Consider the following 27652-nt stretch of genomic DNA (forward strand, 5'->3'; position numbering starts at 1 on the left):
AGGTTGAAGCCATCTTTCCATTCATTATAAGCCTGATTTTGAATTTTCCTCTCCAGCAGCTAACTTTCAGTCTGGCTGAAATTTCACTGGCAGAATATTATGCCAGGGTAACATTTGTCAGGAAAGTTTGAGATAAATTAGATATGATTATTTTGTTTATTGTGGACATTAATTTCTTGGGAAGTTTTCTAACTTTTGTGTGTGTGTGTGGTTTATTATATCTTAAAAACATCATAGTCTAGGAGCTTTGTTTCTTATCCTGTTGGCATCAATAAGAAATGGTGGCTTTGATTCTCTTTGGAAATTTAGCAGTAAATTAATAAAGTTACTAACTGCAGGTTATGTTAACATTTGGAACCCCGCATGCTGGTAGTGCACCTCCTGAGATGGGCATAACTTTGATTTTGCCTTGTCAGCTCATGGGCTACATTTTGTGGGAGTGACTGATTCTTTCAAGACAGCATGGTTTAGTGGAATGAGCCCAGGGCTGGAAGTCAGAGTCCCAGCTGTATCATTGACAAGGTATAACTTGTGCTGCTTTAATAATTTGTGCCTTCCAACCAAAGAACTCAGTGCACCCAAATAACAACAAATTAAATCTTATAATTCTTTGTAAGCCAGGCAAGCATTTTTTATCTCATTTTGCTGAAAGGGAAAGTGAGGCTTAGAGTTGAGGTAGCTTGGCCTAGCTTGGATAGAGCAGATCCAATACTTGGGCCTAGAACTACTGATTGTTAGTTTCATGGCTAATTCACTACACCAACTCTAGTTGCACCTACTTACATCATCTTTGATTTTAACACTCTGTCTCTCATTCCTCATATGCAAAATGGAGATGAGACAACTTAAGTCATAGAGAGTGGGTGGATTAGTTAATGTTCATATTGCATTTAGCAAATTTAAACATTGTTATGTATGAATGGTAGATTCTCCATAGTTAAGGTTATGAAAAAGGGCTGCATGATTTGGAAAACTCCTATCCCCCAGGCCCCTCTATCTTCAAGAGGCATATAGGTAGACAGACTTTCTAAAGTATCTCCCATACAATATAATGGAAAGGCTAAATGTGTGGATGTCTCATCTTCTGGTTAATAATCAAAATAAGAAAATAGTTCCAGTACTGGGTTGGCTAATAGAAAGTTCTTATTTGGCTTACGTAACAGGGGTTTATGCTTTTGGAACTGGTATTTCTAGAGTGTGTCCCTATTGATGACCATGTTGTCTGAATTAATGTAGTGGTCCTCTCCCAGAGGACTATATTTGAGGAGAAAGTTTTTGGGTAATCCTTCAAGGCAGTTTTCAAAAATCAGTGATTTGAACTTTTGAAAACATTTCCTTGATTTATTTGTATATTTATCATTTATTTTATTGGCTTTACTATATAATATATAGGATGAGTGATTCATTGAGTCCACTATCCTACCTCTTGTAGTAGCCAACAGCTTTGTTACAGAGGAAGGCAAAAAATAGATTTAATAATTAGAGCTTGTCAGGAATTTTTTCTCAGAATGATTTTCCAGTTGAAAAGGCAGTTTCTGCAAAATAAAACATTTTCTTGGCAAAATTTTGCCAAAACTTTTGATTTTCTTTTGGGAAAATCTAAGGGAAATATTGGGTCAGGTTGATCCAAATCAGAATAGTTTGAATAAGTTTCAACAAACTTTTCCCTATCAGCATATTGCCTTGTGGGAGTTGTAGTTCAAGCTCCCATTCTCTCTTGAAAGCTGGTCTCCCTGGAGGACTACATCTTGTCATAATGAACTTTAAATGAAGCATTTCAGATCAGTTCAATAAACCAAAATGAACAATTTCAATTTCAGGACTGTTTAGTATTACATCAATAGCATCTTGTTAAATTGCTTGTGATATACACAGGGGCTATCAAAAACATGCATACCTGCAATACCTGTTGCCTCCTTTCTCCTGACCTATACATGGAGGGAATGTCTGAGCGAGGAACATCGAAACGTCTAGCCCCTCTCTCCTTCTTCTGCCTGAATCCCGAAGGAAATCAGAGTAAGAGGCCACTATTGCTAGTAGCTCTTGCTCAAGTGCTTCCCTAATGAAGCATGAGGGAAGAAAAGAAGCAGGAAGAAGAAGGGAATGTACCAAAAAAGTAGGGAGAAAATGTATGCAATGGGAGAGCATAAACTGAGAGTAAAGGGAACAACCTGGGAGGCCCAGTTAAATATCTTGTCTCAGCCCCAGTACTTTCTGAACATGTCCTTTGTTCTGCTGCACACTTCCTGTGTGACCCTGGGCAAATTCACTTACCCCCTTGATGTATCAATTTGTATCATCTGCAAAATAGGGATAATAATATTTCCCTACTTCATAGAGGTACTTTGAAGATACTTCAGTAATGGTTATAAAGTGCTTTATTTTCTGAAGTGGAAAGTGCTGTTCAGAAGTTGTTAACTAATACATGCTAGTCACCTATTAATACCAGCTGAAATATGTAACTTTGGGTAACTCATCATCTGCATAAGGCAAATGCAACATTGCTGCATCAGACGGTTTCTTGGAGACTAGTTTCATATAAAGCCTTTTTCCTGTATTATATTAATAAAGCTGACTAACATTGGTTATTTGGTCTCTTGAGTATATTTCATAATGAATCAAAGTGTGGTCAAGCAATAGACCTTACAATTTATCAACAAATTGATGAGCCAGCCAGGAGTCATCTAGCCAAAACATCAGTCAGACCAAACAGTGTGGGGTTTTGACCTAACTGTTTGGAGGATGCTAATGCTCAGTAAGAGGTGGGGTGCTAGTTCGCGTTAATCTCACATATACTCATGGAGCTGGCCAGGTCAAAGAGCACTATAAGCACTCAGACAATTCCAATTCCAGCAGGAGGTGCTACTATAATTTTTCATAATAAGCGCTACTACAGCAGAATGGCTTTTTAAAAGTAACCGATTTTATAAATAGTGTATAATAAAGCACTTTAGGCAAAAGGCCAATACTTTAGGAATCTCTGGGTAAAAAAGGCACATTTAAGCATATACATAGAAATTAAAGTATGTTTCTTGGCTAAATGCCAGACATAGAATAAAAAGAGAGGGAAAGAATTCTCTCTCAGAAATGCCCTATAACAAACTTAAAGCCATGGCAAATGAAAGTGAGAGACGGGAGACATTGAAATCCTTTGTTGTACAATTTGTATATAGTCATGTTGGTCCATCGTTTGGGCTCCATATTGTAAATGTTAACCATTGGGGTCACATATATATCTTGTTTAAATTGGAAATGAAGGAAAAGAGTGAAAAGGGGGAAAATGTGGTGCAAAATAGTATTGCAAAGATTTGCCTCACTTGTTTAGCATTAAACAATAAAGTAAGAGAGCTGGCAAAAAACTTAAAAGTGGAACAAAATCAAAATAGAAAATTAAAACAGCAAGTGGAAGGTATAAGCAACTGCAATACCCCTCTTCCATACAGTATACGGGAAATTATAGGAAGACTAAGAAAACTATCTGGCAAAATGCAGCCAGCAAGAGGGGAAAAAATAGTCTAGCAAAGACAGACTAAAAATCTTAAAAAATATGTATGGAGTAGACCCAAAACAGTTAACTGCAGGAAGGAAGATCACTCCTGTAATCAAGCTGAAGTGCAGACAAAAGCAACAGGAACTTGCAGAACAAATTCAGGGTTTGAGGGAACAGGTAACAACCCTCACTCTGCTCACAGACCCAGGATAAAAACCAGAGGTCCTGGATCTCAACCCCCTGCTCTAACCCATTAAATCCCACTCCCTTCCCAGAGCCAATAATATTATATTTTTCCATCTTGTATTATTCACTTGGCTTAGATTCCTGAGTTCGTTGCTGCTGCCTGTACTTTAAAATAACCTCATAGAGTTAATTACCTCTCTTTGCTCATATCTCCCTCCCTCCCCACATTGCTTTCTCCTCACTACTGCTTTCTCTGTGTTTTAATGGCAAAAGTTAGAGTTATTACAGAAATCCCCATTGCAGAAGAAGGAGCAACTGAAAATAACAAAAAATCAAAATGCTCAAAATAAAAACTTTACTTTAAATAAGTCAAGTAAATAAATATGTTTAGCCCTTCAGGAATGCAACAGCTAAACATACTTTTTACTTTCTCGAAGATCTGGTTGCCAAGCAACAGAAATGCTAACTCTGCTTCTAAATAGTATTTTAAAATAAAAGTAATATAAAGTAATGAAAACTGCCTTAATTAGTAAAATTAATACAACAAATTGGACAAATAATAGGGATTTTTATCAATTCTTATTGAAAGTTTTAAATAAAAAGTTAATAACTTGCCTAATTAATGTTGAATTCTTTTGTTTTTTTCCAAAATGCATTGTCTTAATAAGTTTAAATTCTTAATGCCTCATCTTGTATAGTTATAAGTACAATTCTGACACCATTTGTCTTTAATTGTAAGTTTGTCATATACGTCATGTATGTTGTCCTATGTTGTGTGTCATGTGATTAATTTTTGTTTTATTTTGTTGCAACAAAAGCCAATTTTACACTCATAATTATCAAAGAAATCTTTTTAATATAAGTGGTCTATATTAATGTTATGGTTGTGGTATAACCATCATAATACCAATTCATTTTTTTTGCAAAACTCAAAAATGCCTCAGTTATAAATATACGTACATATATTTCTGTCTCAATAAATAATACAATTGAAAACAAAAGGTTTTATTTTATTAATCAAAGGCATTTTGTTACAAAAAATTAGGGAAAAAACTCATTAATGCAAAGGTAATATTGACAAAATATAATTTATTTCATGTTTTTGCCTTTGTTAACTATTAAGTATAGTAATACAAATCTTATACCAAAAATGTCTAAAAATATAACAATATATATTATGTCTGATTATGTTGCAAAATGTTAAAGCTAACCAATTTCAACAGGTTTCTACCCTGTGTTTCTTAAGCACAACCAAGTGTCATGAAAGTTTAATACTCTCTAAGTGTTTGCATAAATCTGCATTTAAACTCTAAAAAGTTTAGGTAAAAATTCTGTTGCTAACTCTTTAGCTAAAACAGGGTACTCAGTGAGGGAGAGTAATACACCTTCTCACAGAAGACTGTGAGCATCTATTTTAGCAGTCAAACAATATATTTATTATGGAAAATTAGTAATGCACAAGTTAAGGAAATAAAAATAAATGTCTACATAAAAACTGCAAAAACATCTAAAACCGGTATATTTGTGCTGAAGAATTGGGAAAATCAGAGCAAAAGCCCATAGCTTGTGTTATAAAAAAAAAAAATGGAGATATCCTATCTCCTAGAACTGGAAGGGACCTTGAAAGGTCATCGAGTCCAGCCCCCTGCCTTCACTAGCAGGACCAAGTACTGATTTTGCCCCAGATCCCTAAGTGGCCCCCACAAGGATCAAACTCTCAACCCTGGGTTTAGCAGGCCAATGCTCAAACCACTGAGCTATCCCTCCCCACTTACACTGTAAATAAACTAAATCTGGGTATAAATTTGGGTTATTGAAAACAAGAGACATGTAAAACAAACAAACAAAATTTGATCATGTTAACCAATTTAAGCTGTGTTAGGGTGTGTCCCACAGACCAGAGACACCAGACTACATCAGTGCACAGTGAGGAAACCCCTGGGTGTTGGAAGAAGAAAAGATAAAGTGCATTGTAAATAACAGACAGGTCAACTACACTTCAAGCTACCATATATGGACAATTGAGTATGCAATTGACAATAGAGATCTCATAAAGAATGCTAGCCAGGCCAGGTCTAAATGTTATTTACATTGTATATTATTAATCAAAATGAGTTTATGCATATACCTGTGTCTTTCTCAGTAGAATATGGCTAAATTTGGTTATTATAAATGCAAATATGTCTTTACTGTATACTTCTGTTTTAATTAATATAATAACATCTTATCAGGAACATACACAAGATTCGAGGGCTAGGCAAAAAACTACTCCTCAGTCTGGTATCTTTCAAAATCTAGATGGAATTATTGGTTACATTTCAGAATTTTCTGAATCTGAAATGTGTATTTGGAACAGAGGTTAATATGAATATCTATCTATCTATCTATCTATCTATCTATCTATCTATCTATCTATCTATCAAAACACATTAANATCTATCTATCTATCTATCTATCTATCTATCTATCTATCTATCTATCAAAACACATTAACTATTTTGATCACCAGGCAGTGGAACCATCTTTAAACCTATAATTTATGGTATTGAGAGCCTGGTACTGAAAAATGGTACACCATTTACAATATGCATGACCTTGCTAAACTATTTGATCACACACAAGTAAAAATTAACAGACTAATTGCAGCAAACGATATGAGGGCAAGGAAAAGCTGGGCTAGTAAAAAATATTTGTATTTCTTATGGGAGTTACATGGTAACTACCATAATCAGCTGATTAGGCAACGTTAAAAAAAAGAAAGTTACCTGACCTTATTAGTAATAGTTAGTTAACTGGTATTGCCCTCAGTGTATAACAAAAACTATGGCTAACTGGCAGTGTATTAAATCATGTAGACAAATGCCCTTTTAGTACCAGTCATAATTTGGTGTCAGTGACATCACATCCTAATTGAGGCACATGTTAGTTAAAACACTCTTGCTGTATCACTACCAATATTGGATCATGACACAGCAATATTTAATAAATATTGGTTACTATCCATTCAGTACGTTATCTGCAAGAAACAACTGGATTTATGGCAACTAATGGTGTATCACACAGCAATGCAAACCTAAAGAGTACAACATGTGGCTTATTAGGCCAGGACTGTTTTTGACATTGTAACTCCAGTGTGTGGCCACAGTGGTTTAGGCCAGTACGATGAAACAGAGAACTAGCTGCTCCTGTGTTCTGCACAATAAAGCTTACCACATGGCAACAACCAGCAGTACAAGTAACCTGTAATATGAATGGACAGTACTGGGTACTAACCAATTACAAGAAATGTATATGAAGGCTTCACCTGTGATGTCACTACTCCAAATTTCTGTTTTGCTTCTCATGTATGCAGCACTGTGGGACACACTATAATAATGCCTATCCCCATTTTTCAAAATGAATCTATTATCCAAAGTAAGTCCCAATACCAAGATGAAGTTAAAACTTACTTTCCAATTTCAACATGCATATTAATCTCTTTAAATTTAAAACATTACTAAATGAAGAAAACACACACATTGTTTAGATTAGTAATGACATGTAAAAGGCAAAAGAAGCCTTGAATGACTTTATCCATGATGGTGATCTTGAAATACTAATTTCATACACTTGAATAAAAGTTGCATTTAAGGCTTTGTTTGCGTTACAAGGCATATTAATTTTAGCTGTGTTAATTATGTATTGCTACATACACAGTTTGTTAAAACACTTTAAATCACATATTAAGGCCTTCAGCACTAATTCATGCATTAATTTGGCAGAGATGTTGCCTTGACTATAACAATCATCAAGGTGACTATCGGGGTCTGTTCTTTTAGTTACAGATATAGATATATATGTATTGAGCACTGCGATAAACGAAGGGGGGGAGCTCCCTTTTATGGACACCCAGCCAGCCAGTTAGCTATAAAATTAGTAGCTGTTCTCTACTTGTTTTACCTGTAAAGGGTTAAAAAAGCCTATAGGTAAAAGGAAGGGAGTGGGCACCTGACCAAAAGAGCCAATAGGAGGGCTAGAACTTTTTACAATTGGGAAAAAACTTTCCCTTTGTCTGTCATTGTTCTCCGGAGCGAGGAGACACAGAGCAGCGATGCTGTAAGAAGCTAAACCAGGTATGAAAAATCATCAAATCATACCTAGGAATTACTTATCTGAAACCCCAGATAGATCAGAGAATGTCTAGGAAGATGTGATTAGGGGTATTTCTTTTATTTCTTATTGGCTTGTGGATCCACTGCGCTAACCCCAGGTGCTTTTGTTTTGCTTGTAACCTTTAAGCTGGACCTCAAGAAAGTTATTTTGATGCTTAATCATTATAAGTGGTTCTTTTTAAATCTAGCAAAAAGCCTAGGTTCCATATGTCTTTTCTTCTTTTTTGTTTTTAATAAAATTTACCTTTTTTAAGAACAGGATTGGATTTTTGTGTCCTAAGAGGCGCGCATAGGTTGTTTAATTAGCTGGTGGCAACAGCTGATTTCCTTTGTTTTCTTTCTCAGCTCCTCCCACAGGGAGGAATTCCCAAGTGCGTCTTCCTGGGTCCCAAGGGGTTTTTTGCACTTGGGTGGTGGCAGCATCTACCCATCCAAGGTCAGAGAGAAGCTGTAACTTTGGGATTTAATACAGGCCTGAAGTGGCCAGTATTAATTTTTAAAATCCTTGCAGGCCCCCAGTTCTGCACTCGAAGTGCCAGAGTGGGGAATCAGCCTTGACAAGCATCGATAACATTAAGCACTAATATTGTAACAGTAATAAAGCCTAAACTGGCCTGTACCATGAACCTTTTCACTTATGCTAAGTATCCCATAATAACTCGCATTTGTGGAAGAAAGCATTTGGCATAAGCAGATGGGAAACCTGTCAAAATCAAAATACATGCATTTTGTGCCTTAGTACAAGCTAGAGAAGTATCTTTGTGGACCAGTACCTGAAATCAGGGCTATTTTTAGGCATACACAGCGTACGCAGCTGCGTAGGGCACCATAAATTTGGGGCACCAAATTGCCCCAAATTTCATGGTGCCATAGGCAGCTGCATGCTACATACATGGCAGCACCAGCCCCGGCAACAAGCCCTATTCCTCAGCCGCCCCCGCCCCCTGCAAGGGGCAGGGCCGTCCCTAGGGGGTTGTGGGGCCCCGGACAACTCCCTCCGCCCTGTCTCTTATCCTTCCCCCTGCTATGCCCCCAGCCTGCCCCCATTCCACCTAGTCCCCCAGTGACCCCGCATTCACCGGCAGCGGTGGGAAGCGGAGCAATCCAGCCCCAGACCGCTCTACTCCCAGCTCCCAGCCGCGGCACTCCGCTTCTTGCAGCCGGTGAGTGTGGGGAAAGGATTGCCCCTGCATTCACTGGCGGTGGGAAGTGGAGAGACGCGGCCCCAGCCTGCTTCGCTTCCCTTGCCCCGGCCCCAGCCATGTCCCTCGGGTTGGGGAAAGGACTGCCCCCGGCTCTCACCAGCGGCGGGAAGTGGAGTGCTGCGGCTGGGAGCTGGTGGAGTAGAGCGGGCTGGGACTTGGCTGCTCCGCTTCCCGGTGCTGCCGGTGAGTGGGGGATCCCTTCCCCCAAGCCTCCTCCCCTGAGCGACACGGCTGGGGCTGGGGCGAGGGAAGCGAAGTGGGCTGCTCCTGGCCCCCCACTAATCCCCTGGGCCACTCTGGGCCTGTGGGGCCCCCAAAGGTGGCCCCCCACAGCTCCTGCCTCCCAGACCTTGGGGGGGGAGGCCTGGGGCTCCACAGAGCCCCCCCACGGGGTGGGGGGGGCTGCGTAGGGCACCCAAATGGTTAGGGACAGCCCTGCCTGAAATGCTACTATGCAAAACAAAGCTAAGAAAGGAACAGAACAACAAGTTACAGAACTGGGACAAAGTGGTGGGTTGGATTTGAATGATGTGTAAAGAAATGTATTACTTGTAAAATCATTACATAAATAATACGAGCAGAAATGTGTAATTTTGTGGAGCACAACTTCTGTAAAAGGTGACTATAACATCTCTGCACTAGATGGCTTCTTAGAGACTGATATAGTATAAAACCTTTTTCCTGTACTATATTAATAAACCTGATTAACACTGGCTATTTGGTCCCTTGAATATATTTAATAATGAACCAAAGTGTGGTTAAGCAATCGACTATACTATTTATCAACAAAGTGCAACATATTATTATAAAATGATATAAAAAAAAAGACCAGATTTTTTTTTACCAAAAATTTCTTCCTTTTTAAATCCTGTGCTGCATAGTACAGTAGAATGGAAACATTTTAGGTTATTCTGTCCTTTGCTACATGCACTGCAGAAATGGGACCCAATCCTATTTCCATGGAAGTCAGGAGGAGTTTTGCCATTGACTTCAATGAGAACAGGATTCTTCCCCCTGGTTCTTTGTGAAGGGTAGAGATGCTTTTCAGTGGTAATGGGACCAGGACAAAATGAATTAATTATGAGTAGAAAATCACTGCTGGGCCTACTTTGGATCTCCTGCATCCTAACTATGTGCTCTCAGGAGGAAAACAGAGACAAAGTTGTATGTTAATCATTTATTGTGTCTGATGGCAAAAGCAAAATGAAAAGTAATGACCATATTGTATCTTTTGTCCTGAATTTCATTTTTCCCTCAATACAGTCTTTCTGTTCACACTGACTAGCCACATTTTCCTCATTTATCCTTTCACTTCCCAAGTTGTAAGATAAATTCCACTTCTTTTAGCATTGTGTGAAACTGACCAAATTTTTTAAAAATACATAATGGAATTTACCATACAACTTTGGAAGTCTTGCTTTTCCCATGCATTCCAACGGTGAGTTCCATTTCCTCTGCTCTAATCAGTCTAGAAAAAAAAAATCTGCTTTGTATTTATTTTTAAAGTCTCCTATTTTTTATATATTTAAGTCACTTCTTTTTATAATTATTTACAGCCCCACAATCCTGCAAACTCTTTCTTATGCAAGTAATCCTTGTCCACATGAACAAATCCATCATTTTGAATTCTGGTCTCACTTACATTGAAGTAAATCTGCTGAGGAAAAAATTGTCTGAGTGACTTCAGTGAAACTATTTCTCTGAGTAAAGACTTCTTGCCTGATCAATAGTCTGCAGAATCAAGGCCTTACTCTATGCTAAAATGCAACAATTCAAAATCTTTGCACTTTTCCTTTAAAAACAGCTTGCTAAGTCTTCATTCTTCTGGGATGTAGGATCTGAACTCTACTGTCCTGAAACTGAGCCCTACTTATATGGGTACCTGATCTTACTAGGTACTGATCCCTCAGCTTGGATGTTGCCACCATAGGAGCATGTGATTGACAAATCTTAAGTGCTGCTGCTGCATAAGGGCTTGATCCTGTAATCCTAACTCTCGGGAATATTCCACAACACATCATATAAGGATTACTCGTGTGAGTAAGGGTTGCAAGAGCAGACCCTAACCTATTTTTTGTCATGAAACTCACTTCATCTTATTGGATACGTTAGTGTACTGTAATGGAATCAAAATAGAGAAGGGTGTCATATTGCAGAACCATAGCAAGTTGTTATGGTCATGGTCTCTTCGCTGACTATTTGCAAATTAGCATTTTAGTAACAGGGGAAGTATATGCTAGATTAAAACAGTTTTAGAAAGACAGAAATGGCAAAAATTATGCTCTTCAATTTCATTATGAAATATCTCTCCTTTTCAGGGAAATGTGTTTTCTGGATGGATTGCCACCTGCAGAGTATGCTATACATCTTTGTTAAATTATTTTCTGTCTCTGCAGAAATAGCAGTTTAGTTTTGTAGTATTTTTTAAATAAAATGACTGAACATTTAGCACAATTATGTTTGGCGCTATAATCTTTTTTTTTTTTCTTTTGTCGAGCCATCCTTTAACAGGGAATAAAAAATGAGACACACTGTAAGCTATTTGCATAAATGAATAATTATGATTGCCACATATTGCCAATTGTAATTAGAGATAATACCGGATTTTGGAGCTTTTGCTTATGCATTGCTTTCCCAAGCAAAACAGAACTTTTGTGACATTCATCCAGCTAAGTTAACAGATTTTTTTTTCTTCCTCACCAAGAACACATGCACATGGTTTTTTTTTACATTTTGTTTTTTTTAAATTATAGCTTAATTAGTTGTAAGTAAATAACTGAATAAAAGACAGCATAAATACTAGGCTCTTAGCAAAATTAGAGGCACATTAAAGATAACACACTTTTGGGACTTGCAGATCAGTTAGCAAGCCGTCTGAGTGTTAGGGGGAAAACTGGCAGCTGCTTACACTTAGCAACCAGAAATGCTGTAGGTACCATATGTATGTGCAGATCATTTAAAGGCTCAGTTTACCTTATTTACATTCCAGCACCTTTGGGATTTGAAGAACGCTTTTTTGATTCATGAAAACTGCTGAACTAGAAGCCTGCTTGGTCTCTCCTGGTTATAATGGAGTTGTTCTGCTTTCTGTGTGGTGAATGTGCAATGTTTCCTCCCTTGCACCTTCAATTCCATCTTGTTAAATCCCCTATTCCTTACTAAGCAAGTCACTCACTGCTGCAACAGTAAAGCTGGCAGTTTATACAGTTCTCTGATACTATGTATCTACTGACATGAAAACTTGGCATGATGCTAGACTAAAAAACAATGCTGTTTAATCAGGTGTGGAGTGCTGGCTTATTACTTTTGCCAGCAGCTTTGTTTTACTTGGATTGCATAGGCTTGTAAGAATTCAAAGCCATTGCAATATTGCTGAAGAAGCTTTCTGCGATGTGTGGCTAACCATAATGCTGTATCTCCAGGGTACTGAATGCAGGGTGGCAAACTGTACTCCACAACACTCGCGTTTTCCTAGGAATAACAGACCACATTCTGCAATCATTACTTAGTTCCCAATACTAGCTCAGTCCCAGTGGGAGTTTTGCCTGAATAAAAACAAAACAATAGTTACAGAATTTGGCCCCTCTGTTTTAGGGTCACAAAGTATTCTTTAAAATATTAATTAATTAAGCCTCACAACACCAGTGTAAGCCAGGTAGTACTATACCTGTGTTACAGACAGGCCAGCGGTGTCACAGGGTGGTTAACTGAGTGTGAAAGGTGGCATAGTGAATCAGTATGAGTATTGTTGTAGCTGTGTCGGTCCCAGAGTATTAGAGCAACATGGTGGGTGAGGTAATGTCTTTTATTGGACCAGCTTCTGCTAGTGAGAGAGACAAGTTTTCGAGCTTTTGAAGAAGAGCTATGTGTAGCTCGAAAGCTTGTTTCTTTCACCAGCAGAAGCTGGTCCACTAAAAGATATTAGCTCACCCACCTTTCTCTCTAACAGTGGCTCAGTGACAGTAGCAAGACCCAGAGGTCATAAATCCCAGGCCTCTGACTTAACCCCTACAATACACTACTGTCTTTATTGATTATTTTGCAATAGACAGATTTGCTAGCTCAAGTTTTTCTCATTAGGCCCCTCAAGACTTTCAGTCACTGAGGCTGAAGCGTGTGTAAGCATTATTTCACATGTGCTATTCAGAATACACATTTTCCGCATCCTACGTATTCTGACTTGTGGCTTTGGCACTTATATTCTAATCAGAAGAGCGCTTCAAGAACCGCACTTACTGTAGGTTACAAATCTTGCTGTTTTGCCTACCGAAGAACTGGTTGCAATGTGAATGTAATCTCTGCTCCTGGCCCTGCAGGAGCTTACATGTGTTGGCACATCGCACAATTAGGGTCACACCTAACTGAATCCTCCCAAAGGACATCTGTACCAACTATTATCTTCTTGGTAGGGATAGGCACAGATAAAAGGGGGAAATGACCCAACAGTTGCTCAAAACTTGCGCTAAATTTTTTTTTGGGTGGGGGGGGGGCTTGAAAATGTTTGGAGGATTTTGTTGTTTGGGGGGTTTTGGGGCCACACTGGAAACGGTATGTATCAACAATCTCTCCAAGAAGTCTGTTGTTATGCATTTTATAGTTTAATTTGCCTGCCTTAGAGCAGAGGCACTTGCGCATTTTCATATAGAGAATTTCACTATCACACAGACTGATCACTGCATCCGAAGAAGTGGGCTGTAGTCCACGAAAGCTTATGCTCTAATAAATTTGTTAGTCTCTAAGGTGCCACAAGTACTCTGTTCTTTTTGCGGATACAGACTAACACGGCTGCTACTCTGAAACCTTTCCATTTGAGAGCATTCAGCGGGCCTATGGCATCTACAGCCATTGCTTACATAGAAAAATAATGTTGAGAAAGTATTTAATGTATTTAGCTATCTCTAATGGGTAAGTATTTTGTCCTTTACTTGAATCTGAGTCCCCCCTTTGATTCACATTTTAGCTCTCCCTCCCATCTTTTCTGGTCTTCTCTGCTCCCCTACACATGCTTTTCTATTGCCTAGCCCCCTTCTCATCCTTTTTCCGCCCGTGCTTCCCTGCAGCTTAGTTCCTTTCTTTCTATTTCCATGAACATGCAGACACTGATTCCTTTACTCTCCTGACTCCCTTGGATATACTGCCAGCATAGGCGCCAGCTTTCTGAGTTGTGGGGAGTGCTCAACCTCCGCTCCACCTCAGGCCCTGTCCCCACTCCACCCCTTTCCCCAAGCCCCATCCTCCCCCCTGCCTCTTCCCCCCCCCCCCCCCCCCCCCCAGCACCTCCTGCATGCTGCTAAACAGCTGGCAGGTGGGAGGTGCTGGGGGGAAGGGAAGGAGCTGATCGGCGGGGTTGCCAGCAGGTAACTCCAGCCCTAGAGCTACCACAGAGTCAGCGCCTATGACTGCCAGAATACCATCCTGTCCTGCCTGGGTATCATCTACAATATGGACCTCTCTTTAGATGCTCACATCCAGGCTATGTCTAAATCTTGCTGATTCTTTCTGCATAACATCTCTAGCTACAGCCTTTCCTATCCATCCACACAGTTAAAATGTTCATCCGGGCTCTCATCATCTCTCATCTTGAGTATTGCAACATCTTTCTCTCTGGCCTTGACAAATGGAATCTTGCCCTGCCCATGTTCATTCAGAATGCTGCTGCAAAGTTTATGTTCCTATCCTTTCGCTTTGACCATGTCACTCCTTTGCTTCCTTCCACTGCCCCCTCCCCTTGTATTGCACGACACACAATCCACTTGTCTTCACTTTCAAAGCCCTTCAGAGCCAAACCCCACCCTACCTCTTATCTCAGTCATTACTGAGGTGTTGACTCCCACCCCTGACTGGTCCATGATGTCAGCCTCCATCACCCTCATCACAAATTTTCATCCACAGTCAGTCTTCTCTCATGCTGGGCCTCACTCTTGAGAGGAGCTCCCCATAACACTTTGCAAAGTTAACCCATTGTCCACCTTTACAGCCCTCCTCAAGACCCTCCTTTTCTGTGATGTCTACAAAAAAACCTTGATTACAATTAGGTCACTGGTGTGCTGAGACCACTGCCTATTATGCTGAGCAATGTGATCTTGTTATCTCCTTGTACTCCCACATCTGTCTGTATCTATTTATTGTCTCTTGCTTTATAATTAGATTGTAAATTCTTTGGGTAAGGGACTGTGTTTTAGTTTTGTGTTTGTACAGCGCTGAGCACTTCTCAGAGTTTTGAGTAAAGGTCCACACTGAACCTCTCCAAACTGTTGAGGGCTTATCCAGCCTGAATCCTTTTCACTCATCACTATCTACTTCTCAATCAAATACGTCAAAATCATGTAAAGGCATTTCCGTGAGGTGATTAGGCTGCTACTTCCTTTCCCCTAAAACACAGCAGACAAACATTCATTGTCAAATGCTTGTAGATGGGTGTGGGGATGTGTGGGTGGGTGGCCTGAGCTGTGTGGGCAAAGAGATCTGTCCAATTAGTCACAAGGACATACTTCCATTCCATTCAAGAGCAACCTTGAGCAGACCTTCTATATAGCTGGTCAGCTATTGAACTCCTCTGTGATGCTGTGTGTTGGGGGGGAAGACTGATATTTTAGGGACAATATCAAGGAAAAAGTTGACCTAGGGCAGTGTCAGAGTGGAGTTACATCCCTATTTCTTTACAGACATAGTAGATTTCATGGCCGTATTTTTCTCTGTCACATTGGTATAAGCCATGAGTAACTTCAGTGAAGTCAGTGGAATTGCTCCAGATTTATATGGGAGTAAAACTATATATTTAGATCTTTAAATTGATAAGCATATCATGCATATATACTAATCCTCTTTTTATATGGAATATAATATAAACCTTCATACTCATTAGTTGTTCTAGAGCTGTTTGTGAGTTCTAGGCTGTTGGTATTTTCTTCAGATAGTTTTATTAAAAAATAAAAATGGTGTGGAATGGTTTTTTGCAAAACATAGAATCATAGAACTGGAAGGGACCCCGAGAGGTCATCTAGTCCCGACCCTGCACTCAAGGCAGGACTAAGTATTATCTAGACCAGTGGTTCTCAAACTTTTGTACTGGTGACCCCTTTCACATAGCAAGCCTCTGAGTGTGACCCCCCCTTATAAATTAAGAACATTTTTTAATATATATAAAACCATTATAAATGCTGGAGGCGAACTGCGGTTTGGGGTGGAGGCTGGCAGGTCGCGACCCTCTGAGGGGTCCCGACCCCCAGTTTGAGAACCCCTGATCTAGACCATCCCTGAAAGGTGTTTTTCCAACCTGTTCTTAAAAATCCTCAATGATGGAGATTCCACAACCTCCCTAGGCAGTTTATTCCAGTGCTTAACCTCCCTGACAGTTAGGAAGTTTTTCTTAATGTCCAACCTAAACTGCCCTTGCTGCAATTTAAGTCCATTGCTTCTTGTCCTATCGACAGAGGTTAAGAAGAACAATTTTTCTCCCTCCTCCTTGTAACAACCTTTTATGTACTTGAAAACTGTTATCATGTCGCCTCTCAGTCTTCGCTTCTCCAAACTAAACAAACCCAATTTTTTCAATCTTCCCTCATATATCATGTTTTCTAGACCTTTAATCATTTTTGTTGCTCTTCTTTGGACTTTCTCTAATTTATCCACATTTTTCCTGAAATGTGGCGCCCAGGACTGGACATAATACTCCAATTGAGGCCTAATCAGCACAGAGTAGAGCAGAAGAATTACTTCTCATGTCTTACTTACAATACTCCTGCTAATACATCCCAGAATGATGTTTGCTTTTTTTGCAACAGCATTACAGTTGACTCATATTTAGCTTGTGATCCACTATGACCCCCAGATCCCTTTCCGCAGTACTCCTTCTTAGGCAGTCATTTCCCATTTTCTATGTGTGCAACTGATTGTTCCTTCCTAAGTGGAGTACTTTGCATTTGTCCTTATTGAATTTCATCCTATTTACTTCAGACCATTTCTCCAGTTTGTCTAGATCATTTTGAATTTTGATCCTATCCTCCAAAGCACTTGCGACCCCTCCCAGCTTGGTATCATCCTTAAACTTTATAAGTGTAAAGTGTATACATGACCATTGTAAATAAGTATGAAGATGAGGGAAAGGGTTGGTCAAATTTTTGCCTACCAATTTGGGAGTGTATCCTTAATTAAAATGACCACATGCTCCCCTTCCAATTTCTTACCATCTGGATTGCTGTATAGGCAAACAGTAGTGCATGATATGTACACACATATGTGTAGGGTTCACACCATTATCTTCATTGATGGCTTTCTAAATTAAATTAAAATGCTCTTGAGAAACCATGAATTCTGTGTCCTCCTTTTCTTATTATTGGCTTAGCTGTATTTTTTGCCTGTAATAACAAAGCCATGAAAAAAGACAGCAATCCCCTTGCTCATGTGATATAATTCCACACTCTGACTGTGAATACTGGCAGCTCAGCAGAATGTGCCATCTGCAAGCTATAAGCTGTTTCTTTGCATGAGTAGATTTAGGATAAAAAAAATGGTCTGACCTGGAAGCCAAACATTAGTTGGCATCTTTAATGCAGATCCCTACAAGAACAGCCACCGATTGTGCTGAATTAGGGCCCTTCCTAAAATATATGGCTTGCCCTCTCTCTATCATGTTTTGCAGAGTGTGTGTGCATACACACAGACACACACACACATGCATTCTGCATGGAAGGCTATCTCAGAGATGTACTGGAGAATATTGAATATCAGATTTCAGGGTTAATCCCAGAGGGCTAGTTTTTGTTTTTAACTGGGTGGGTGTTAGTCCTGAAATGCTTGTAAATGTCAACAATTCATGCATATTACAGTATGTGCACATGCAGTACTAAATCTATCTCATTTTACTCAAGCAAGTAAGCTCATTGAAGTCCATGGGACTACTGAAGTGAATATGACAAGTAGGATTTGCCCAACAGGCATCCTTTTCTCCAGGAAATTATGTCCCAAAGAGCTAAAGTCCCACATCAAAATTGGAAAAGTTTTGCATGTTGCCAACTTTTCCTTTTCTTCCCTTGCAATCTCCCTACCTTCTTGGGCTTGATCAGTTGGCTTTGATATTCTAGTCATCTGAATTAATGCTTCCTTCTACTATTGAAGTCATTCAGAGCAGGATCCAGAGAAATAATGCTGACTCCTGAGCCCTTGCTGAACAAATGGGAGTCGCAGATACTCAAGATGTATTGGGATTTGGCTCTCAATTATAAAACACTTGAATATCTTTTTAGACAGTTTGCAAAGTGGCTTATGTACTCACAGTGCTCTATAAATGAATAAATAATAATAACTGACTGTCAAGACAAAACCAAAACTGAACTAAGAGAAAAAAGAGTAGTTTCTTTCACCATGGTGGACAGTGACTGTAAATACATACTGGAGGAAACTAAAAGAATGGTTTTTTTAAAGACACGTGTTGTGTTTGTTTGGGTTTTTGTGTGTGTGTGTGTGTGTGTGTGTGTGTGTGTGTGTGTGTGTGTGTGAAGTACAATTTGATCACCCTCACCCACATTAAATAGCTATCTGCCAGGTTATGCACCAGGCCCTAGATTTTTGTCTCTGCCTTAAACAAAAGCCACTTTGAATTCATTTAAATTTGTTCTCCCATTAATTTCGATGGCAGCAAAACAAGATTTAAAAAAAAAAACACAAAAGTTTTACAGCATTATAAACATAAAGGCTTATTGAACATAAAATACTTCCAGTATATAAGTATGTACATTCTCATGAATTATTTATAAGATGCAGGATTATGCAGAGCTCCAAAAGTAAAATCCCCATTTTTCCATGACCAAACACCAGCATATGGGTAGAATTTATTTGAGTATGAAACTTAATGAAGGCACATATCAAAATCAGAAACAGCAACAGAAATTCTCCTTGGGTGGACTGTTTAAGGTCTGTATACATGCAGTTGCTCGAGTGTGAAGTTTAGGCAATAATTGATTCATAACCATTCCAGAGTCTGTGCAGCAACTGGCTCAAGGCAAAAGTCTGGGAAAAGCCAGGAACAAAGGAAATGTTTAACCAGCACTGGCAAGTTAAGGAATGCTACAATGGATTCTGAGGAACGTGAGGTGAGCCAAAATATTTACACTTGGGTGCCTCTAGATAGACAGCTCATTCCACAGTTAGGCAGCTAAATAAGGGGTGTGATTTCTCATGGGTGCTTTAGTGGTAGCAGTGGTCCTCAGCTCCTAACAATCAGGCCACTTTAAATACAGATTCCGCTGCCTAACGATACATATTCAAGTATGTGATCATTTTGGCCCTGGCGTATAAGGTCCACAAAATAATATATAATCGTGGTGAAGTAGGATGATTGTGAATCTGTACAATAGAAAAAAGTTAGCATTTTGAATGGTATTAGTGAATTGGGTGGCTGAGTATGCATTAATATACCCTACTTCTTAGTCTATATCCTCCAAAGCAGTGACTCTGAAAAAAACTTTGGGGTCATGGTAGATAACCCTTTGAACATGAGCTCCCACTGTGACTTTTATAGCTAAGAGGGCAAATGCATTCCTTGGATGCATAAGTCAAGTGGGAGTAGCAAGATGCTGCCAGTGAAACCATTACTGGAATACTGTGTCCAGTTCTGGGGTCCACTCTTTAAAAAGGATGTTGAAAAATTGGAACAGATCAGAAAGGAATCACTGGAATGATTTTCTGCTCATTAGTAAGAGACTAAAGAAACTCAATCTGTTTAAGAGGTAAAAAGTTGACTTGATCATAGTCTACAAGTACCTACATGGGGAAGAGATTCCTGATAGTAAACAGCTCTTACGTTTAGCAGAAAAAGGCATCGTGAGAGCCAGTGGTTGGAAGCCGAAGCTAGATATATTCAGGCTAAAAATAAACCACCACTGTCAAAGGTGAGGGCAGTTAACCATTGGAATTACATACTTAGAGGGGTGGTGGATTCCTCCATCCCTTGCAGTCTTTAAATCAAGACTGGGTGCCTTTCTAAAAGATATAACTTAGAGAATTTTTTAACTTCAAGGTCCCAGAAACAGACAGGGTTTTCATCTTGAGACCAAAAGACCAAAAACATCAAGACACTCACACAGAAGCTGTGGGCTTAATGCAAAAATTATTGGGTGAGGTTCTTTGGCCTGCGTTATGCAGGAGATCAGCCTAGATGATCACAATGGTCCCCTCTGACCTCAAAATCTAAGCATCTAGGAATATTTCTTATTATATTGGAGCTTTCCTTCCTATTAAAGACCAACTTTCTTCTAAAAGTTTTTGGTCTTTCCCAACAAACAATACTTTCTGTTTGGAGGTGTTGAGGTCTGTTGTGGGAGAAGATGTCACTTCTCTCATCTTCTGATTCCTTCCAGAAATATGAAGTTTTCTTTTTTTGAGATGTTTCATGTGAGAAAGTCCCAACAGACTCCAAAATCCAAACAGGAGCAGGCAGGGACTTTCCAGAACTCTGGAACTCTATGAAATACATACGGCTTAAGGCAAAAGATACACTGATGATTCAGGCTAAAAGGACATGGCTGAAGATAAGAAAATGAGAACCTTCTAAAATAGAGTGTTTTTCTTTTTCTCATTAAAGGCCTGATCTTTTGATGGAGGGTTGAGCACACTTAGCACCTTCCAAGAGGCGCTCAGTACATCAAAAGATCAGGGCTAAAGAAGCCTGGGAATCTTTTAAGCGGTGAGTAAATGTCTCATAAACATTCCCACATGTAGTAACCTCTGCCTTATTTTCTATGTATTTCCTTCCCTTTCTCCCCCCTCTATGTTTTATAATGATTTCAAGTACTTCCTTTTAAAGCTCTGTGTGGTACTGACAGTTTATAGAATAGGGACTCTGCTCTTCCCATACTGGTACTTATGCACCATATATCTTTGTATTTCATGTAGTTTAAATGACAAAGTAGTGGACTGTGTCTCATTATAATACAATGGTCTTTATTCTGTTTGCCCTTCTAGAATTTGGTGAATGTGTTTAGAAAACTTGCTCAATACATGATGCAGGGAGTATTGCTTGAAATGTTACAACAGAGGCAATGGCCATATTCAAAGGATAATTCCAGCTCCAAAACCAATTTAGGGCTCTAAAGCTAAGGACCCTATCTAAGTATTATTTCTGTGTTGAGTAGTGCCTTACTTTTTCTACTATATAGTGATTTTAGGATGCAGATGTTTAATGACCATGCTGGTACTTTTATAGTGCCTCTCATCTGAATAATTTAAAAATACTAAGGACATCATTTTCAAACATGGAGGCCTGAATTCAGGCACCTCAATCTGTGTTCGGTCACATATGTCGTGTCCTCATGCCAGAAGACCTGAACACCCACAACCCCTATTGCCTATGTGCAGCCCTTCAACCCCCAAGTTTGAAGTTAGACATCTTAGGTTTTAGCCACGTAATTAGTATCCTGGAGTAAAATTTTCAAATGTACCTATGTGACTTAAGAGCCTAAATCCCATTTTCAAAAGTGATTCAAGCACTAAGTAGCCCAAGTATCATTAAAGTCAATGGGACTTTGGTGTCTAAGTCCTAACTCACTTTTGAAAATGGGATGTAGGCTACTAACTCCATTAGGAACTTTTGAAAATATTACTCCTGATTTCCTGAGGTGCTTGAGTGCCTGCATCTCCTATTGATTCAATGGGAGTTTGGGTGCTTAGTTCCTTTCAAAATCTTGGGTCCTATTTAGGTTCTTAAAAATGGATTTAGGTGCTTCGCTTGATCATCTCTGTTTGAAAGATTTAGGCCAAAATTAAGGCCGCACCCGCATCATTACTAAACTGGAAGTGAAAGTGAACAGATGGACATCTGGGATACTGTATTAGTATGTATATGTGAAAGTAACAAATGAAAAGAAATATACAGTTACTCCACTCAGCAACTGTCTCAAAGTAAAAGTCCAGGAAAGGCCTGTCACATAGAAAATATTTAATTCCCCGTGGCAAGTGAAGGGCCCTGTTTTGGCACCCTTATTCCTGCTCAGTAGGGCCTTACTTAATGAAAAGTTCCTCTGAAGTTGATGGGACTACTCAACAAGTAAGATAATATTCAATGTGGTAAGGGTGACAGAATCTGTCCTAAGGAAGTAGCGCAAAGGGCTTTGAGGAACCTGATATGAAGCATGGCAACCAAAAGAGAATGTGTTCATGCATCAGTTGGCTGTGAATCTGTATGAGAAATGGAAAAAGTTAAATGTTCTGAAGGATGAAAGGTGTGAACTGAATGGCTGAACACATGTATCTATGTACTGTTAATAATAATAAATAATACTGCACTTATCAATCTGACATCCCCTGCAACACGTAAATGCCTGACAACCAAAATCAAAGAGGAGATTATGAACAATCTTTTAAAAAGCTGAACTTACCTCCAGCAGAATTTTGACCCAGAAAAGGTGTCAGAGGCTCCAGGAAGTTCACTAGGGACTTCATTATTGTTATTGATTTTACATGGAAGGCAATCAGATACCACAGTGATCGAAGGCAGCATAAAATCCTAAAATTACTAGCTAAATATTTGTTTCAGTTTGTGACAATTGGACACATTTCAAACCCTTTTCTTCACTTTACCTACTCTAATAGTCTAAAAAAACCCAAATGATTGTTTTCAAATGTGCACTTATGCCCTAAAATGGTGATGATAATACTTTCCCGCATCACAAGGATGTTGTGACGGTTAATTTGTTAACATTTGTACAGCTCTTTAAAAAAATATTGTTCTAATCCTCAACAAATCTACAGGACAATTAAAGGAGAAGTCTGAGTTTCCAACTATAAGCCTGTGGTTCAGTTATCTTCAGAAAAACAGCATTGTTACTGCACTAAGTCCTGAGGTAAAAGAGAGATGTATCTGAGTCAGTCATCTCTAGCATGGTTTGGATTCTTCAAATGATTGGTTAGTAGTTTTGAGTATTTTTCCCATCTCAGGAGTGCGATAGACATGAAGCCATAGTTACTTTCAGAGAGCAGTGAAAGAATAGAACCCTACCAAGAATAGAGAGATCCCTACCAAGGGGCTCTATTGGAAGGCCCCTTTTAAGTAAAAATAATAAAGTAGTAACAAATAATAAAAGAAAAAGATGTGGAGATTGTATGATGAGCAAAAGTAGGTGAAATGACAAAAGAAGAAGTAGCATTTAAAATTGAGTTACGGAGATGTGGAGCATGATTTTTAAAGGAATATCAACTTGTTCATTTTGTGCCCCCAAAGTCATGGGCATAGGTAATCACAAGTGCACAGGAGGTAATGTACCAGTAGATGTCTGTCTACCGTATCTACTGTCTTTTCATTTTCACCTACTTATTTGTTTGCACAAGAAGGGAAAGCACATTTTAAAAATAATGCCTTTGGTGAGTAGTACAGGTAAGAAAATTAGACATGTCCCAGCCACATCTTCAAAATCTTAGTGTGTTTTTCTGCATGTGTGGTAGAAATAGTGAGACAGACAGACACTGAGTCAGACAGAGCATAAAATTCCAACACAATTAAGAAGAACAGGAGTGGCACAGCACAGAAGAAAGCAAAACGAACTGAGTGTATAGAAATGGGGCAATATCAGGTTATCATGTAGTAGTTAAGCCAGCTGCAGCTGCTGCCAACAAAACCAAACCTAGCTTGCTCCTTGGCTGGAAACTTAAATATCAACACCCTTTAATTATGCATAAAAAGATATACAAAGCAAGCAGCTTTTAAAGTACTGTTATTAATTGCACCAAATGTTAGTGAAAGATTAAATTATTCATAGTTATAGTTCTCAGGGGGTTTTTGATTAAGGAAAATAAAGAGAATTTGATGTGAATATCTCATTTCATATAGCCTTCACAGTTGCCTAATCCAAGAAACATGGATATATTTTATGTGCCAGATCTGTGGAAAATGCATGTAACTGCTAGTTTCTTAGCAACCTTCTGGGATATGCCTGCATCTATTCCCATAAACACTGCATATCAAAAATCATCTCCAGTGGGTTTCCAGGGATCAGTGGATTTTACTATACTAATATAATACCTTTCATGTGCAAAGCTACAGTAAATCACTTCATTTACTTAGAGGGTCAATACTTTTTTTGTGTGTGTGTCAGCAGGAAAAAAATATGTAAACACATTCCACTGAGATCTTTCTATACAAATTAAAAGGCCATAAGACATTGGTATTGGTCATATATATATATTTTAACACCTGGAGAAAATAATGTTCAGGCATAAGCACAGGGCACCCTGTGTCTGACCTATTCTTTCATACATTTTTTTAATGTGCCAAAAATGGTAATTAAAATTAGCACAGATTTCATGAAAGGAAGATTCTAAAACAGCCCTGTTACATCATAGCAATCACATGAAGCTTTATCTTCTCTCAGAAAGGAAGATGTCCTCTTTTTAACGGTCACTACTGTATGTTTGCCTTGGTTCATTGTTGTGATTTAATGTATAGATTATTTGAATCATATCAAACAGAGAAGCAGCTTATTGTATTACCTACAGTAATAGACAATGGATGAGAATCTTCACTTCTGAGTAGCCTTTACTGAGCTAAGTAGTCCCACTGAAATTAACTGGGGAATAAGGGCTGCTTGTTTGCGTAAAGGTCTCCAGAATTTGGATTATGATTAAAATTATCAATAGAACTGTTGCTCTCAGAAATGGCATCAGTGGATATGTACTGTAATGTGTTTGGGGTAACAACCTCACTATATGGCTAGCTGGAAGAGTGCCAATGGAATCTAGTGAAAGTCAACTCAACACCAGTGTCATATCCAGTGCAACTAACTAAGTGGACTATGAATCTACGAAAACTAAGCATTCCCACTTGATGTCCAGAGGCTGTAGATCAAATTTGATGTTTAACTGGGTCCTGTATTTATGCCTGATCAATTGTGTCCCTATTCTGAGTGTATATCTATATTGCTTTCTGATATATATGGTACAATTATAGAGCTAGTTCCTTATTTGGTATGGATTGCAGTCAGTGGAGCGATGCCAGTTTACACCAGCTGAGGATCTGGCCCATCAATGATAATAAACAGAGGGTGAAATCCTGGTCCTATTGAAGTCAGTGAAGTTTTACCATTGACTTTAATGGAGTCAGGACTTCACACAAAATGTTTTTTAAAAAGGGCAGGGAGAAATATGTCTTTATGTCCTATCCTATGTTACAAGCTAATGACAGGTGAGTCACTCAGACTACCTACCTGAACTGGCACAGAAAGAATTTATCACAAAAGAACATGGAAAGTCATTGTAAAAAGTCATGTTTATTTACAGTAATTTGGTAGATAAAAAAGAAAGGAAGCTTTTATCAATCTAAGGAAGACAGTCCGGTCAATTATCCCCTTCTTGTTTAAAGGACCTCTTCCTATTTGAAAATCTCTGCCCCCAGGTTCTATGAATGATACTCAAGCAACAAGCAGAAGGAAAGGCAAACAAGGATTTTAGAAAAGGGTCAAAGATAGAAGGAAAAGGGGTTGAACTTAGTCAGATGATACAATGAATACAGTCTATAAGTATATACATGGGGAACAAATATTTAATAAATGAGCTCTTAAATCTAGAAAGGTTAAATACAATCCAATAGCTGGAAGTTGAAGCTAGACAAATTCAGACTGGAAATAGTGAGTAAATTTTTAATGTGCGAGTAATTAGCGATTGGAACAATTTACTAAGTGTAGTGGTGGATTTTCCATCACTGACAATTTTTAAATCAAGATTGGATATTTTTCTAAAAGATCTGCTCTGGGAATTATTTTGGGGAAGTTCTATGGCCTGTGTTATACAGTAGGTCAGACTAGATGATCACAATGTTCTCTTTTAGCCTCGGAATCAATGAATCTATGAGTTGTCCTTTAATACATTTGGATAATCAGAATTTAATTATATTCTTGCCCTACTCTCTTGCAAAGCAACTAGCATAACTAAAATCTGGTAAATTAGATCATCAATGACTTACCTTTTATTTTTGTACCTGAACCTACCATCTTATTATGACATTAACTATTAAACAGATTTTTTATTCAGAGAATATACTGATGTAAGATCAATTGTGAATAAATGTAAAACTAAATAACTTTAGAAATCCATATGAAATACATCAGATGGTTTTAAATGTTATTTCCCTTATCATAACAAATGGTACATAGCATAATCCAAAAGGTATTGCTAACTATGGTCAGTGTGTCATACAGTAGATTTTTAAATATTTTTTGTTACTGGTAGTGCCAATGATGTGCTAGATGCTATACACAAATAAAGAAAAGCATCGTTGCAGCTCCAAAGGGCTAATCTCACCAAAAGCAACAAAGCTGCAAATACTGTAAAGAGCTAAGTCCAGTGGTGAGCTGGAGCCGGTTCGCACCGGTTCGCAAGAACCGGTTGTTAAATTTAGAAGCCAGTGTACAACCGGTTGTAAAGGGGCCGGCGGGTGGGCAAACTCTGGTCCGCGGGCCACATCTGGCCTTCGGGACCGTCCTGTCCAGCCATCTGAGCTCCCAGCTGGAGAGGCTCCCCCGACCCCTCTCCCATCTTCCCCAGCCCCTCCCCCGCTTTCCCTCCCTCACAGAGCCCCAGCATGCCGCGCTGCCGGCGTCAGCGCTCTGGGCAGCTCTGCAGCTCCTGGCGCTTTGAGCAGCATGGTATGGGGCTAGGGCTGCGAGCTCCAGTGGCCGCGCAGCACAACAACATGGTAAGGGGGCTGGTCCGGGACTGGGAGGATGGGTTGGATAAGGGGCAGGGAGCAGTTGGAAGGGGCGGAGATTCCGGGTGGGGTGGTCAGGGGATGGGGAACTGGGGGGGATGGTTGGGTAGGCATGGGAGTTCCGGTGGTCTTTCAGGGTGGTGGTAGATGGGGTCGGGGCAGTCAGGGGACAGGGCGCGGGGCGAGTGGGTAGGAGGTGGAGTCCTGGGGGGCAGTTAGGGTGGGGGGGTCTCGGGAGGGGGCGATCAGGGGACAAGGAGCGGGGGGGTTGATGGGTTGCGGGTTCTGAGGGGGGCAGTCACGGGCAGGAAGTGGGTTGGGATCGGATGGGGGGGAGACAGGCATGTGGGGCTTGTACTCACCGCACTGTTCCCTATCGGGTCTTCGGCGCCACTTCGGTGGTGGGGGATGGTCTTCACTCGCTCCGGGTGAGGGACCCACAACCAAAATGCCGCCGAAAACCTGGAGGGAGTGAAGGCCCGCCCCGCTGGTGAAGTGCCGCCGAGGACCCGGTAGGGAACTGGTTATTAGGATTTTGGAAGCTCATCACTGGCTAAGTCCAAGCATCAAAGAATATATTTGAGCTATTCTACAGTTTGTTGGTGTTTGGATCCATGATTTGGGTTCAACTCATAATAGTGGTAGGGGCCAGACACAAAGTTTGCATCTGGATCTCAGTCCAAACATCATCAGAGTTCAGAGGTTTTGGGACCATCCCTATTATTGTAATAGGGAGTGTAATATTTGCTTGTTTATTTTGTGACAGAGTATTCTTTTCATTTGTCAACATTTTAACAGATTCCCAATGTTTCATTTTGATTGTGTTGTCAGTAGGATTTTCTGGTGCAGCTCTGTTTCCTAGGGCTCAATTGTTCAATTTAGGCACTGTACATAGTAAGGTTTGTTACAGAGTCAACCATTCCAGCCA

Source organism: Trachemys scripta, chromosome 2, assembly GCF_013100865.1.
Source record: "Trachemys scripta elegans isolate TJP31775 chromosome 2, CAS_Tse_1.0, whole genome shotgun sequence".
NCBI lineage: Eukaryota > Metazoa > Chordata > Testudines > Emydidae > Trachemys > Trachemys scripta.